The 13,762-nt window shown below is 38.6% G+C and overlaps 1 protein-coding gene across 3 annotated transcripts in view; it reads left to right on the forward strand.

The window, feature by feature from the left end:
* Positions 1-13,762, forward strand: part of pard3ba (par-3 family cell polarity regulator beta a) — a 158,507-nt gene that overhangs the window by 17,253 nt on the left and 127,492 nt on the right. The window lies entirely within an intron of this gene.

The following is a 13,762-nucleotide window of genomic DNA, read 5'->3' on the forward strand; positions in this document are numbered from 1 at the left end:
AATGGTTGCAATAACTAATCCAACTCATTTAGCTTAAATGTTTAATGATTCCTGCTGCAATTACGCAGCTGAAACAGCATCTGTGTCCATTGTGTCTGATGCATGTAACTCAATGCACAAACACACCCCCTATTATGATTATTCATTTTTCTTTTTTCTTGTCTCTCACCCTCATCACCTAACTGATTGGACTAATGAATGGAGCCCTGTGGACGGTAATTTGTCTGAACAGGCCATTTAAATGATTAGCCAGCCTATGTCTGACATGGTATTGATATGGTAAGGTTCTTTGATGGCTTCTAAATAAATTTGTTATCAATATTGCAACATGAACATACCTATACCACTTGTTAGCGCCCTATACCAATTGTAAAGTGGTATATATTTTTTGGTATACTTCTGCAACTTTATACAACCTATATATAAAAAAAAACTACAGTGGCAATGTGGTTTCTGTAAATTATGATTTTAATTTTTTTTCACATTACCCAGCTCTTTCAAAAAGCTTTATTTTCATATATTGATAATATCTAAAAAATGAGAATTACAAAAGACAATTTTCCATCCTGATGCAGAAAAAGCAACACAACAGAAGGAATTCAAACTCATTTTTTTTAAGAACTATTAGACTTCGCACTCACCAATTCTAATAAAGTTCTGAGGAGTGGACACTGGTTATGAATATGTGTCCTCATCTGACTGCACACAACATAATACTTTCATGCTGCATAGAAGATGATTCATAAACATGTTGTTATATGGCTGCTGTTTATTTTGTCATGGATGAATGGGCTAATTTTTTTCCCCTACAACAGGTATTGTTTCCCTACCTATTGTAAAATGTTTGCCATGCATCACTAGGGATGGATAAAAAGGAGGGAAACGCTTGTTTAGTTCTTATTTATAGGCAAAGCAGCTCTCAGTTTGTCTGATGCTGCGGTGGAGACAATAAACCTGGGGAGAGTACAAATAACAATTCAGTCTGACAACAATGTTCTGATTTAGACCACAGCAACAATACTATATTAGACTTGTCATCAGTGAGATTACTCATCTAAGCTTCACAGTTAAAGCTGTCCAACCAATATTTATTTACATTGATAATAATTCTGCCCTGAGTCTTTCCCCCTTAAAAATTAAGTGATGTAAAATTGATTATACCAAATAGAGCTGGACTGATATGTTAAGATAAAATTCCTCCAATATGCAGCTGCATTTATTATAGAAATATTAACCACACTTTGAAATCTGAATATGATGTCCAACCCACCTCAGCCCTTAATCAATGGCTTGTGTGCTGATCAAAATTTTGCAGTATTTCTTTACATAAATAATTTATTTCATATTAGAACGTGATGACTTGTAATTTGGCTTATAACACTGATCTAAATTAATCCTGAAAAACACTACCATAATTTCCGGCCCATAAAAGACTTTTTTTCACATGCTTTGAACAGTGTAGCTTAAACAATGATGCGGCGTATTTATGGAATTTTTTGAACATTTAGCCTCGTCACATCGGACCAATGAAATTACGGTGAAATTCTGAGGCTGTTCAATTCCTACACTAATGAAGACAACTTTAATGGTGTTGGTGCGCAGGAGGAAGATGAAGATAGCGATCAGCTGGAGTAGGACAAAGCAGGGATAGAAAATGGATTGATGAATGGACTTTTCCTTCTTATTTATTATTAATGTTATTAATTAATGTTAATGTTATTATCAATGTTTTTCATCAGTCGTGTTACAGGCACTATTCAAAAACAAAGCATTTCCATTACGTATTTATGGGTGTTTCTGGTATGTATTTAATTAAAAGTAAAAAAAAATATATTGTGTGAATATCTCATGTTTCAACGTGGACACCTGCGGCTTATACAGAGGGGGTAAAAAAAATTTAGTAAGCCATCACTTGTGCAAGTTCTCTCACTTAAGAAATTGAGAGAGGCCTCTAATTTTCATCATAGGTACACTTCAGCTATCAGATGGAATGGGGGGAAAGAATCCAAAAAATCACATTGTAGGTTTTTTAATGAATTAATTGGTAAATTCCTCTGTAAAATAAGTATTTGGTCACCTCCAAACAAGCAAGATTTCTGGCTCTCACAGACCTGTAGCTTCTTCTTTCAGAGGCTTCTCTGTTCTCCCAACGCTACGTGTATTAATTGCACCTGTTTGAACTGGTTATCAGTATAAGATACACCTGTCTACAACCTCAAAGTGTCACTCTACTCCAAACTCCACTATGGCCAAGACCAAACAGCTGTCAAAGGACACCAGAACCAAAATTGTAGACCCGCACCAGGCTGGGAAGACTGAATTGCAATAGGTAAGACTCTAGGTGTGAAGAAATTGGCTGTGGGAGCAATTATTCGAAAATGGAAGATATACAAGACCACTGATCATCTCCCTTGATTGGGGGCTCCACAAAAGATCTCACCTTGTTGGTCAAAATTATCACAAGAATGGTGAGCAAAACGGATCAAAGTATCAAAGGCAACCATTAGTAACATTCTTAGCCGTCAGGGACTCAAATCCTGCAATGCCGGACGTGTCCCCCTGCTCAAGCCAGTAGATGTCCAGGCCCATCTGAAGTTTGCTAGAGAGCATTCGGATGATCTAGAAGAGGATTGGGAGACCGTCCTATGGTCAGATGAAACCAAAATAGAAGTTTTTGGTACAAACTCAACTTGTGTATGGAGGAGAAAGAATGCTTAAGTTGTATCAAAGTCACACCATACCTACGGTTAGAATGGGGGTGGAAACGTCATGCTTTGGGTTTGTTTTTTTGCAAAGGGACCAGGACGACCGATCCGTGTAAAGGAAAGAATGAATGGGGCCATGTATTGTGAGATGTTGAGTAAAAACCTCCTTCCATCAGCAAGGGCATTGAAGATGAAATGTGGCTGGGTGGCTGGAAACGTGGCTGACTGCCCGGGCAATGAAGGGGTGGCTTCGTAAGAAGCATTTCAAGGTCCTGGAGTGGCCTAACCAGTCTCAAGATCTCAACCCCTATAGAAAATCTTTTGAGAAAGTTGTTGCCCAGTGACAGCCCCAAAACATCACTGGTCTAGAGAAGATCTGCATGGAGGAATGGGCCAAAATAGCAGCATCAGTGTGTAACGAGTTATAGAAAATTTTTAACCTCTTTCATTTCCATCAAAAGGGTTATAACAAAGTATTGTGATAAACTTGTTCATGACCAAATACTTATTTTCCACCATAATTTGCAAATAATTCTTTAAAAATCAGACAATGTGATTTTCTGGATTTTTTTCCCCCTCATTCTGTCTCTCATAGTTGAAGTGTACTGATGATGAAAATTACAGGCCTCTCATCTTTTGGGAGAACTTGCACAATTGGTGGCTGATCATCAATACTTTCCGCCCACTCTACACTTATACACTTATTCTTTTATATTTAGCCATTGCGCTCAATAGTCCAGAAACCGTGGTACTTTTACAAAGCCATATCAATCCAGGGAAAACCGAAACCAGACACAGCAACCACCTTGCACTGCAACCTTTCATAAACAAGAGATCCATAAAAATTCAACTTCAGTTTATGTACAGGTTCGATGTTGCTGTCCTGTAATAAATGCTGCACAAAGTCTCTCTCCACTCCAGGATTTTCATGTGAGTCAATAAGTATATGTAATTTAAGAAGTGCATATCATATGTTGACGATCTTGATACGGTGCTTCTTTCTTTCTTTTATATTTTTATTTTTATTTTTCCTCCTGGAATCACTTTATGGAAAGTGTTGGACTGTGTCAGGTGCACAGTCAAACATGTGTCCCTGCACAGTGAAATTCATACTTTGCTGTCCACATTGAAGCCAGATAGATAGTTTGACATGGTGTTAGTAGAAGAGAAATAGGTAAATTAGCAAGGATAAAAAAATAAAGAATAACCACAATAAGGACAGTATTGGATGTTTACATTGAAAAACAATATTCAAATGTAAATATTTAGATTCAGCACTGGATGTGCAAGTTAAAAAAGTGTGGATTGAAGTGTAAGAACAGAATACCAGCAAAGAATAAATTGGTAGTGAATATTCATGCATTCTGTTAACAGGGGCTTAATTTATTTGGCTTAATTCTATTTTAAGGATGAAGGTTGGAAGAGAATGGCACATCAAGGTTACGGAAAATCACAGCAAATAATCATCATTACTGCTTTAAACCCTGTAAAATAGAATTATGTTTGCAGTACTAAAATAACAGTGCCGATGTGGCCTTAATATATTTCTAAAAATCACTGCCAAGCTCGAAGCGCTCCCGCAGAAAAGACAGTGGCAGGCAGATAGAAAGACGTGACAAAATGATATGGAAGTGTCAGGCAAAAGAGCAGATGGAGAGGAGAGGAGGAGGCGGAAGGACCAGCCTGAGGAGAAGAAACAGCCACAGGTGAGAGGGCATCAGCCTCACAGTTCGATTTAATGACTCCTTCAGAAGGTCAGAAGAAGGAAGCAGCGAGCGTGAGAAGATGGAGGAGGCGAATGAGGGGGTTGTCGGGATGAGCCGCTGGCCTTGGATCAGCAATAGGGAAAAGAAAGCTGGTTAGGAGGCTTCAATTTCGGGGGTAGAGAGGTGGAACGTGTTTTTTGACATTGTATGTGCAAACATATGAAAAAGAGGTCAAGTGCCACAAGACTTTTCCCTGGTGTGTCTGTCTGAGTCAGTGACTGAGTGCCATGTCTAAACATGCAGAACAGAACCGGCGGAACCGTTAGTGATATATTTACTTTGCAAGGATGATGAATGAGCTATTTTGATATTTGTCTCTTGTGTGAGAAAAATGAGGTCTGGAGATCCCCTGTCACCGCACATCCTGGGCTCTTTTTTTCCACCCCATTCCCCATCCCCTGCCCCGTCCTCCTTGTTTCTCTGTTGCACGTTTTTGCCAAGTGTGGTTCAGAAGTTTACCCTTTCCTTTTTACGATTGTGCATAAATAACAATGCGGCCCATTCAACTACCCGGCCATAACTCAGGTGGTTGTTTGTTGACTGTGTATTAGTGTGTCCACTCCGAGTGGACTCCCATGTGCTCCATCACTGTAGCTGAGGCAACTGTTATACATGTGCAGAGGGCTGTGCAGGCAGAGGAAGAGACAGAGTAATAATGCAACCACTTTCAGTACTATTAGTGACTGTATTTTGTCCCTTTTGGCAGGATTTTACTGATAAGCGACTCAGATATATATTTATCGATGTGCTTTTCCCCTTGACAAAAATATCCCTCATTTCTTTTCTAAATGTGAGTTAAAGCAAAGCAATATCCACAGATTAATGAATTGAGGCCAGATGATTTGTCATTGGACCAGTACATCAAAAAAAAAATCTAATATTTTGAGGCTCCTGATAACTATAACATAACTTAATTAAGCCCGGGCAACATTCAGTACTCCATTGAGAAATGGATGAGCAATATAAACTACCAGAGACTCACTGCTCAACCTCGAATAACAGAATACAGATGTTTAGTCGAGACTCTAAAATATCGGAAGAGCTGACATGCTGGTACCAAATGTCACCAGAAGTCCAGCAAACGCTTCTAGTTTTTAACATGAATCAACCATCCAGGTCCTTCTGCCCATCATGTGTTTTTAAAAATGCCTCCAGGAATGCCTGAAGCTTGTTTCTGGGCATTCTGGGTCTTCAGTACCTAAAGGCCATGCTCCACATCAAACCAAGCTGAATCTGATATGTATACATATCAGGTTTTGAGGAGCTTTGGAATCAAACCACAGTTTTTGGCTGCAAGACGACCACTCGTACCACTTAAGCAAAGACGCACCTCTGAAAATCACTTAATTTATTTCAACCAACATTTGCTTGCATTTAATTTAGTGCTAACATTGTTGAAACCATAGCATTAGTTAAAACATACAGTTACAGAAAACAAAAACAACAATTAATAGAATCTCATACAAATAAAAGATCGGGCAACAATGCAAATTTGATTTTGAGGGAAAAAAAACAACAAACTGTTGTGGACATCCTCTTCCTGTGATTTCTGCAGTTTTCTATTTTTACTTTTTAGAGAACATCTGGGTCATCACCTGCAAAATTTTGCTTGAATGCAGATTCGCAGACCATAGTTTCAGCAGACTGGTGAGTTAGTGTTTAGATGAGTCTGAAGGCAGCATCAAAGAGATACGTTCAATGTGGAAGTACGAGTTGCTATTTGGAAGCGCTGCCATCTCTTCAGTTGGAAAGAAAGCAGAATTTAAAGGGTGAAGTGATGATGTCTCTCTATATGACTCATTATTTTGAAAGGAGTTTCTCAAGCGGGGTTTGACAGGTTGGATTATAGATCTGTTTGGGTGAGAGTAGGAGAGTAAGTCTGTCTGCTTGCCATTTCATCTTAGTGGTTTCTTTTCTAACACTGATTTTGTGTGAGTGAGTGTGTACGCGGGCCCGATACTTGGTGCACATGTATCTGAGAGGTAATCCCTCACATCTGGTAATTTGTATATAGTCAAGCTAGAGAAAAGAAGGATTAGTCCTATCTCCGGTTAAACAGCATATTTTCTTGCTTAAATAACTCATGTTGTACATTCTCCCAATGCTATTTGTGTTTTCTATATGAGCTCTTTAACATGGATTTAATACATAGTTGAGTGTGAGTATGTTTTTGTGTTTGCATACAGGCTCATTCACTTTCTGCATATTCTCAGTGTTGCAGTACATTCTCGCTTATCATCAGGAATCCACTGAAGGAGCAATATATGCCTCATCACTTCAAATGCAAGTCATTGTTTGTTGCTATTTTTACACAGGCATTATTTCTGCAACAAAATTATGCACAGCAGCTTGTGAAATATAACAGTGAAATGCTGATATAAAGGCTGCACGAATAACGAATAATTGTAATATATCTAAATCAAAATGTCGCTTGATGCTGAATCCATATCAAATGTGTGAAACTTTTTTGTAAAGTTTTACCATTTTCTTCATTGCTTAGAAAAAATACAGATCTATTTATAATAATGGCATTACTTTCTGAGTTGATGACTGTTTAGTATGCACAGCCGAAATGTTTTGGTTGTTTTGTTGTGGAGTATGGCCAATTTACTAAACATTATTTTTTTTTCAAATTTGAATGTTTAAACTTTTGTGATCAAAGTTATCTGTTCTTCTTTTCCTTTCGGCTTTTCACAGTGAGTCAACCTCCTCCATCTAACCCTATTCTCTGTTTCCTCTCCTCTCACATCAACTTACTTCATGTCAGCTTGACCTGCATCTAAAAATCTTCTCTTTGGTCAACCTCTCTATACCTCCTGCCTGGCAGCTCCAATCCCAGTATCCTTCTATCAACAAATTCACTATCCCTCCTCTGTACATGGCTAAACTATCTCAGCCTCGCTCACCTTATCTCAAAGGCATCTAACATGTGTTGTCCCTCTGATAAACTCATCTGTGCTACCTCCAGCTCTGCCTGCTGTCCCCTCCTCAAAGCCACTGCCTCATACAATATCACTGGTCTCAACACTATCTTGTACACCTTTTCTTTAATTCTTGCTGATACTCTTTTAGCAAACATTACCACACACATGTTTCTCCAGCTGTTCCAACCTGCTAAGGGCCCTTCTTCACCTCTTTTCCACACTCTTCATTGCTCTGGATTGTTAACTTTAAGTACCTAAAATCCCACACCTTCTTTATCTCTACTCCCTGTAGCCTCACAGCTCCACTTTGGTTCCTCTCATTTACACACGTATTCTGTCTTGCTGCGACTAACCTTCAGTCCTCTCCTTTCCAGAGCATATCTCCATAGCTTGAGATTTTCCTCTACCTGCTCCCTGCTCTCACTACAGATCACAATGTCATCTGCAAACATCATGATCCATGGAGATTGCTGCCTAATCTCATCTGTCAGCCTGTCCAACACCACTTCAAACAAGAAGGGGCTCAGTGCTAAACCCTGATCTAGTCCCATCTCTACCATGAACTTCTCCACCACTCCTACAGCACACCTCACCACTGTCTTACAGCTCCTATACATGTCCTGCACCAGTTTAACATACTACTACGTCGCTTCCTCATACATCCCTCTTTTGGCACCCGTGTGTCGTGTGCTTTTTCTACAAAGGCAGAATGCAATTCCCTCTGAGATTCTGTGTACTTTTCTCCCAGCATTCATACCTATAATTTCATTGTATGGCTTATCAACTTTGTTCCTCTATAGTTACTGCAATTCTGCACATCTCCCTTATTTTTAAAATTGGTATCTCTCTTTTTTGCAATCCTGTATAAATTGTTCTCTCCCTCCTTACTTTCTAGCGTAGTATATAAGTCATCATGCACCTTTTGTTTAGCCTTTGCCACTTCTTCCTTTACCTAGCACCGCTTCTCCCTGTACTCCTGATTGCTCTCTTCAGTCCCCACTTCTCCTTTGCCAATCTCTTTCTCTGTATATACTGTATACATCTCCTTCCAGATGACACACCAAGTACTCTACTACCTGTTACCATGATCACATTAGCTGTGCTCGTCCAGTCATCTAGAAGCTGTCCCTGACTACCTAGAGCCTTTCTGCATCACTTCATCTAAGTCACTCCAGATTTTTCCCGTCTCCTCTAACCTACATCCTATTTATGGGGCATAGCCCCAAACAGCATTGAGCATCATAGCTTCAATTTAAAGCTTTAGACTCATCAGTCTATCAGACATTCTGCGCACCTTTAGAACATTCTTCACAAAGTCCTCCTTCAAGATAACTCCTACTCCATTCTTCTTCCTGTCATTATCACGATAGTAACACTTAAACCTCTTAAAATAAAACCTGCTTCTAAGTTTCTAGCATTGCTACCTTTCCACCTGGTCTCTTGGACACAGAAATATCCACCTTCCTTTTCTGCATCATGTCAACTAACTCTCTAGCTTTTCCTGTTATCGAAGACCCTACTCCAAGTCCCAGAGTCTCGCCTTTTCTCTTCTCGCCTGCCTTCAAATATGCCTTCCTCTTCTTCTTTGACCCTCAGTAGCCCAATTTTCCAATGGCACCCTGTGGGTTATCGGCACCAATGGTTGTTGTTGTCAACCTGGGCCTTGACTGATCCAGTATGGAAGTCATTGGTTTGATTTGTATATATATATATATATATATATATATATATATATATATTAGCGTTATTTTTAAACCGGATACCCTATCTGGCTCATGCCCCCCCGAGACTGCATTTTTCAAAGTAATCTCGGTTTTGTTCACATACCTTTGTGGTCCAGAGTGAAACCCAGTACTGGAATGATAGATCTATGAAGTTTATTTGATCCACAACTAGTAATTATTTTGAATTATAGTAATCAACTTCACTCTGTGGTCAGTTAAAGTCCGATTGTATATATTATTTCAAAAAAAGTTGTCCAGCTCCAGGAGATTTCTTTGGTTTGGGCTCCATAACGAAAATACAGAATACCACCAGATTAAGACTGAATCAAAAATCTTTTGCTGTGTTTATCACCACTGAGTATCACTATTACCTAGCTGATCTGTCAAGGAAAAAATATTTATATCACATAATGTGATGAGTTAAACAGATAAGGTTAAGCAAGGTCAATTTTACCCGCTCAAGCCATTGTAAACACAATTATAAACACACACAACCTGCTGTATGCTAAATAGCACATACACATTTGGTATTTCCAGAATGTCCACATCAGATCTCATTTAAATTTAGAGTGAGAAAGAGAAACCAGATACAAAAAAACACATATATCTGAACCATATGAAGACTGTTTTTGTGCTTTTTGCATCAGGTCTATCAGTTTAATCAGTTAAAACTATAGACGGTAACCTTGAGAATCTGTGATCAGATATGTCTATGTATATATGGCCTGTCACAAAGTCACATTTTGCAATGATGTAACTTGTGCAATTAAGACCTCCTGAGAGTTAAACATGTTATTCGGATTCCCAAATAGCATGTTTAAAACATCCTTTTAAAACTAGTGCTAACACTGTGAACTATTTTGAGCCAAATTATTATATTGACCATCTCTATCATTTTATCCATAATTTCCAACTCCAAGCTGTATAAACCTGAATGATTATTTGATTTAATTTATATCAGGTGAACTGTATTTGTGTAATGTGGGACGGTGTGGCCCAAGGAGATCAACAGCCTATATCAAGGTGTGCATAATTATTTGACAGATTTTTCTCCTCTGGGAAAATGGACCATAAAAGAGATTAAACTGACGCAGAAAAGTCAAAAATCGTAAAAACTGTTTCAGAGGGATGCAACACTCTTGAAATATCTAAGATAATGAGGTGTGATCAGAGAACCAGCAAACTTTTTGTTGCAAATAGTCAGCAGGGTCGCAAAAAACGTGTCGAGAAGTAAAGATGCAAATTAACCGCCAAAGATTTGAGAAGAATCAAATATGAAGCTACCAGGAACCCCTTCATCCTCCAGTGCTGCCATCTTCCACAACTGCAAGCTACCTGGAGTGTCAACAAGTACGAGGTGTTCAGTTCTCAGAGACATGGCCAAGGAAAGAAAGGCTGAAACCCAACCATGTCTGAACAAGACATACGCTGAAATGTCAAGAATGGACCAAGAAATATATGAAGATGGATTTTTCATAGGTTTTGTGGACTGATGGGATGAGAGTGACTCTTGATGGACCAGATGGATGGGCCCATGGTTGGATCAGTAATGGACACAGAGCTCTCCTTCGACTCAGACCCCAGCAAGGTAGAGGTGGGGTGCTGGTATGGGCATTTATTGGATATTTTTAGAGATGAGCTAGTTGGACCTTTTCAGGTTGAAAAGTAACTCAAAATCAACTCTCAGACCCACTGCCAATTTTTGGAAGACACTTTCTTCAAGCAGTGGTACAGGAAAAAGTCTGCATCTTTCAAGAACACTTTGATTTTTATGAAAGACAACATTCCATCACATGCATCAAAGTACTCTACTGTGTGGCAGGCCAGCAAAGGCCTTAAAGATGAAAAACTAATGACTTGGCCCCCTTCTTCACCTGACTTAAACACTAATGAGAACTTTTGGGCCCTCCTTAAGCAGGAAATTTGCAATGAGGGGTAAATAGTGCACCTCTGAACAGTGTCTGGGAGGCGGTGGTTGCGGCTGTACAAAAAGTTGATTCTGACCAGATCAAGAAACTGACTCCGTGAATGGACGCTTGTGACTGTTATCGAAAAGAAGGGTGGCTAAATTTGTATATTGGTCACTGAGGTTTTTTCTTTTTTTTTTTTTGAAGTTTCAGATATTTTATTTGCAAATTTTGAGTTTGTTTATTATTCTCACTTAACATGTGAAAATAAACAAGAGAGATGAGATTGGAAAATCTTTTTTTTTTCCATTTAGTTGCATAATAATTCTGCACATTCATAGTCCCCTAATAATGGTGTACATCTAGATATTTTCTTAAGAAAGCCAAAACTTCACTTTTACCCCTTAAATGTTCAGGTTTGTGGGTTTGTTAACATTTTGGATTGACCAAGAGCACCATAGTTGTACAGTAACAACATTTATCCTGAAAAGTACAACTTCCCTAATAATTATGTACACAGTATAGTCAAGAAACATGCCTGATTGTGTTTCCTGCCCAATGTTTGTTCGCTGTGCGCATATGTTGTGTGTAGAATATACTTATGATTGTGTGTGTGAGAGATGATTGGGTTACCTTACTTCTGTCAGAATGCTGCCTGCTTCTTCTGAATTATGCATTGCTCGTTCAAAGAGAGAATGAAGAATGGCGTGAGAGGGAGAAAATGGAGGGAGGGGGCAGCCGTAAGATAAATGACAACACAAAAGCAGAGCATCTCAATACACTCATAACACACACACACACACACATACAGACTGCAATGCCAGACAGTGATGAGAGAGGAGTAGAAAAATGGATTGATTAGTGTGAGCGGATGAAATAGGGAAGTGTGTGTGTGTGGGTGTGTGTGTGTGTGTGTGTGTCTGTGTGTGTGTGTGTGTGTGTGTGTGTTTCTCGCTGATGTTTATGTAAGGCATAAGGCTTCTACAGTGCCAACATGCAGTTCTCTTTCCCGACAGCAGGGTGGCACTGTTCATCCTTAAACTTTGTGTGTTTAAATTTGCCTGCAGACACACACACACACACACACACACAAAAAGGAATCTGACTTTAGTTTGATATCCTGACCGAGTTTAGATGAATATACGAAATGATTCACTGTCACAAAAGCAGGATCAAATATTTGCCATCTCCTGAATTGAAGATAATAAAAAGACCAAATTATAGCTTTATGTATTCATTTAGCAATGTTTTGTTTATGCAATAGGTGGCAAGGTTTCTTTTCACATTGCATGAAACTGCCTGACAGGGCCTGCATGTTTTTGACAAACCCCTCTCTGTCTTTTGTAACATTTGTAATATTCTGACAAACTCAGTTGTGTAATTAGAATGGTTTATATAATCCTTATGAGTATATTTGATTTCTTGTATAAAATATAACCAAAATGAAAAATGCAAATAACTTTCATTTGCATCATAATAGAAATGGGATGCAGATCAATGTATAGTTTATAGCTTAGTGAGAAGAGAATTGTTATCCATTGAGTTCCACTGTTTTCCATGAATCTAAAACAAATGGACAGCCATGAGAATTGCGGATTAATAGCAGATTAGGTCTTGGAAGGGTGTGTGCATGCATTTTCACAATATTCAGTAAGTTCTGTACATTTTTATGTGTGAGACAGCATTTTGTAGTTGTTTGGCCAGTGATAGGTGTACACACAAATCACAGTTCGTCAGGTCACAATAATTTACCAATATGTGGTTATTTAGGGTAACTACATTAAGAAACTTAGTAATGTGTGTTTTCCACGAATATCCATTGGTGTGTGTGTGAAATGAGTCAGTGGTCCCATTATTCACCAGTAGCTGACAAGTGGATCCCCCAGGTGCATATCAATATCCCCACATTGACGCACAAGTAAAAACAAGATGATTTGTTTTGTAGAATTCTAATCACAGTCAGGAGGGACAACAAGAGAGGCGAGTTAGATAAGCATAACACAGCTCATTTAAGGTCTTGTTCTTCATCTTGGGCATCCAGGTCTTCCAAAAGAGCCTGTTTGTTTACAACATATGAAGGATTAAATTCAAGCTATTGTCCGCTTTGAAAAATAAGCTCTTTGAGGATTTCACACCCAATATTTCACTTTATTAAATACTGGTCTCGAAGCTCTTCTTCAGGATTCCGCACCCAATATTCACATTATTAAACAGTGATCTTGATGTCTGCAAGGAAAGAATGGCTGATTGCTTGAAGAAAGTCTTTGACGAATTGAAGGAAAACTACTTCACTGGTCATCCATGAGGGAAAAGTACTTGATTACAATGAGCAAGTAATATGGAAAAATTCAGGTCACCCACAAGAAAAACAGTCAATGCTAAATATCAACTGACTTATTTAATTTTACTTGTCCAGTTTTTGTGTAAGATTGTTGACGTAACACAAGAAAGAATTTAAAATGCAATGTTAATGTGTCTCTCCAGAATAATCTTCTGTTGTTTTTGATATCGATCTCAACTTAAAATACCTCCTTGGAAGTCCCATTGGACCAAAGCAGTTTTCCTGACAAAACCTCCTCAAGGACATTTAATACCTCACATTTTTCATTGATGTATGAATATTTTCTCTCACACATACTAAGTAAGAATATAACAGCTCATATAATGTCTACAGAAACAACCCTGTTGTCAACTTTGAATGGCCCCAATACACCCTATACGAGAGGGGCACATCTA

This window comes from Fistularia commersonii, chromosome 6 (genome assembly GCF_037954325.1).
Source record: "Fistularia commersonii isolate RoL2024-O1a breed Wild chromosome 6, RoL_Fcom_v1.0, whole genome shotgun sequence".
In the NCBI taxonomy this organism is placed as follows: domain Eukaryota; kingdom Metazoa; phylum Chordata; class Actinopteri; order Syngnathiformes; family Fistulariidae; genus Fistularia; species Fistularia commersonii.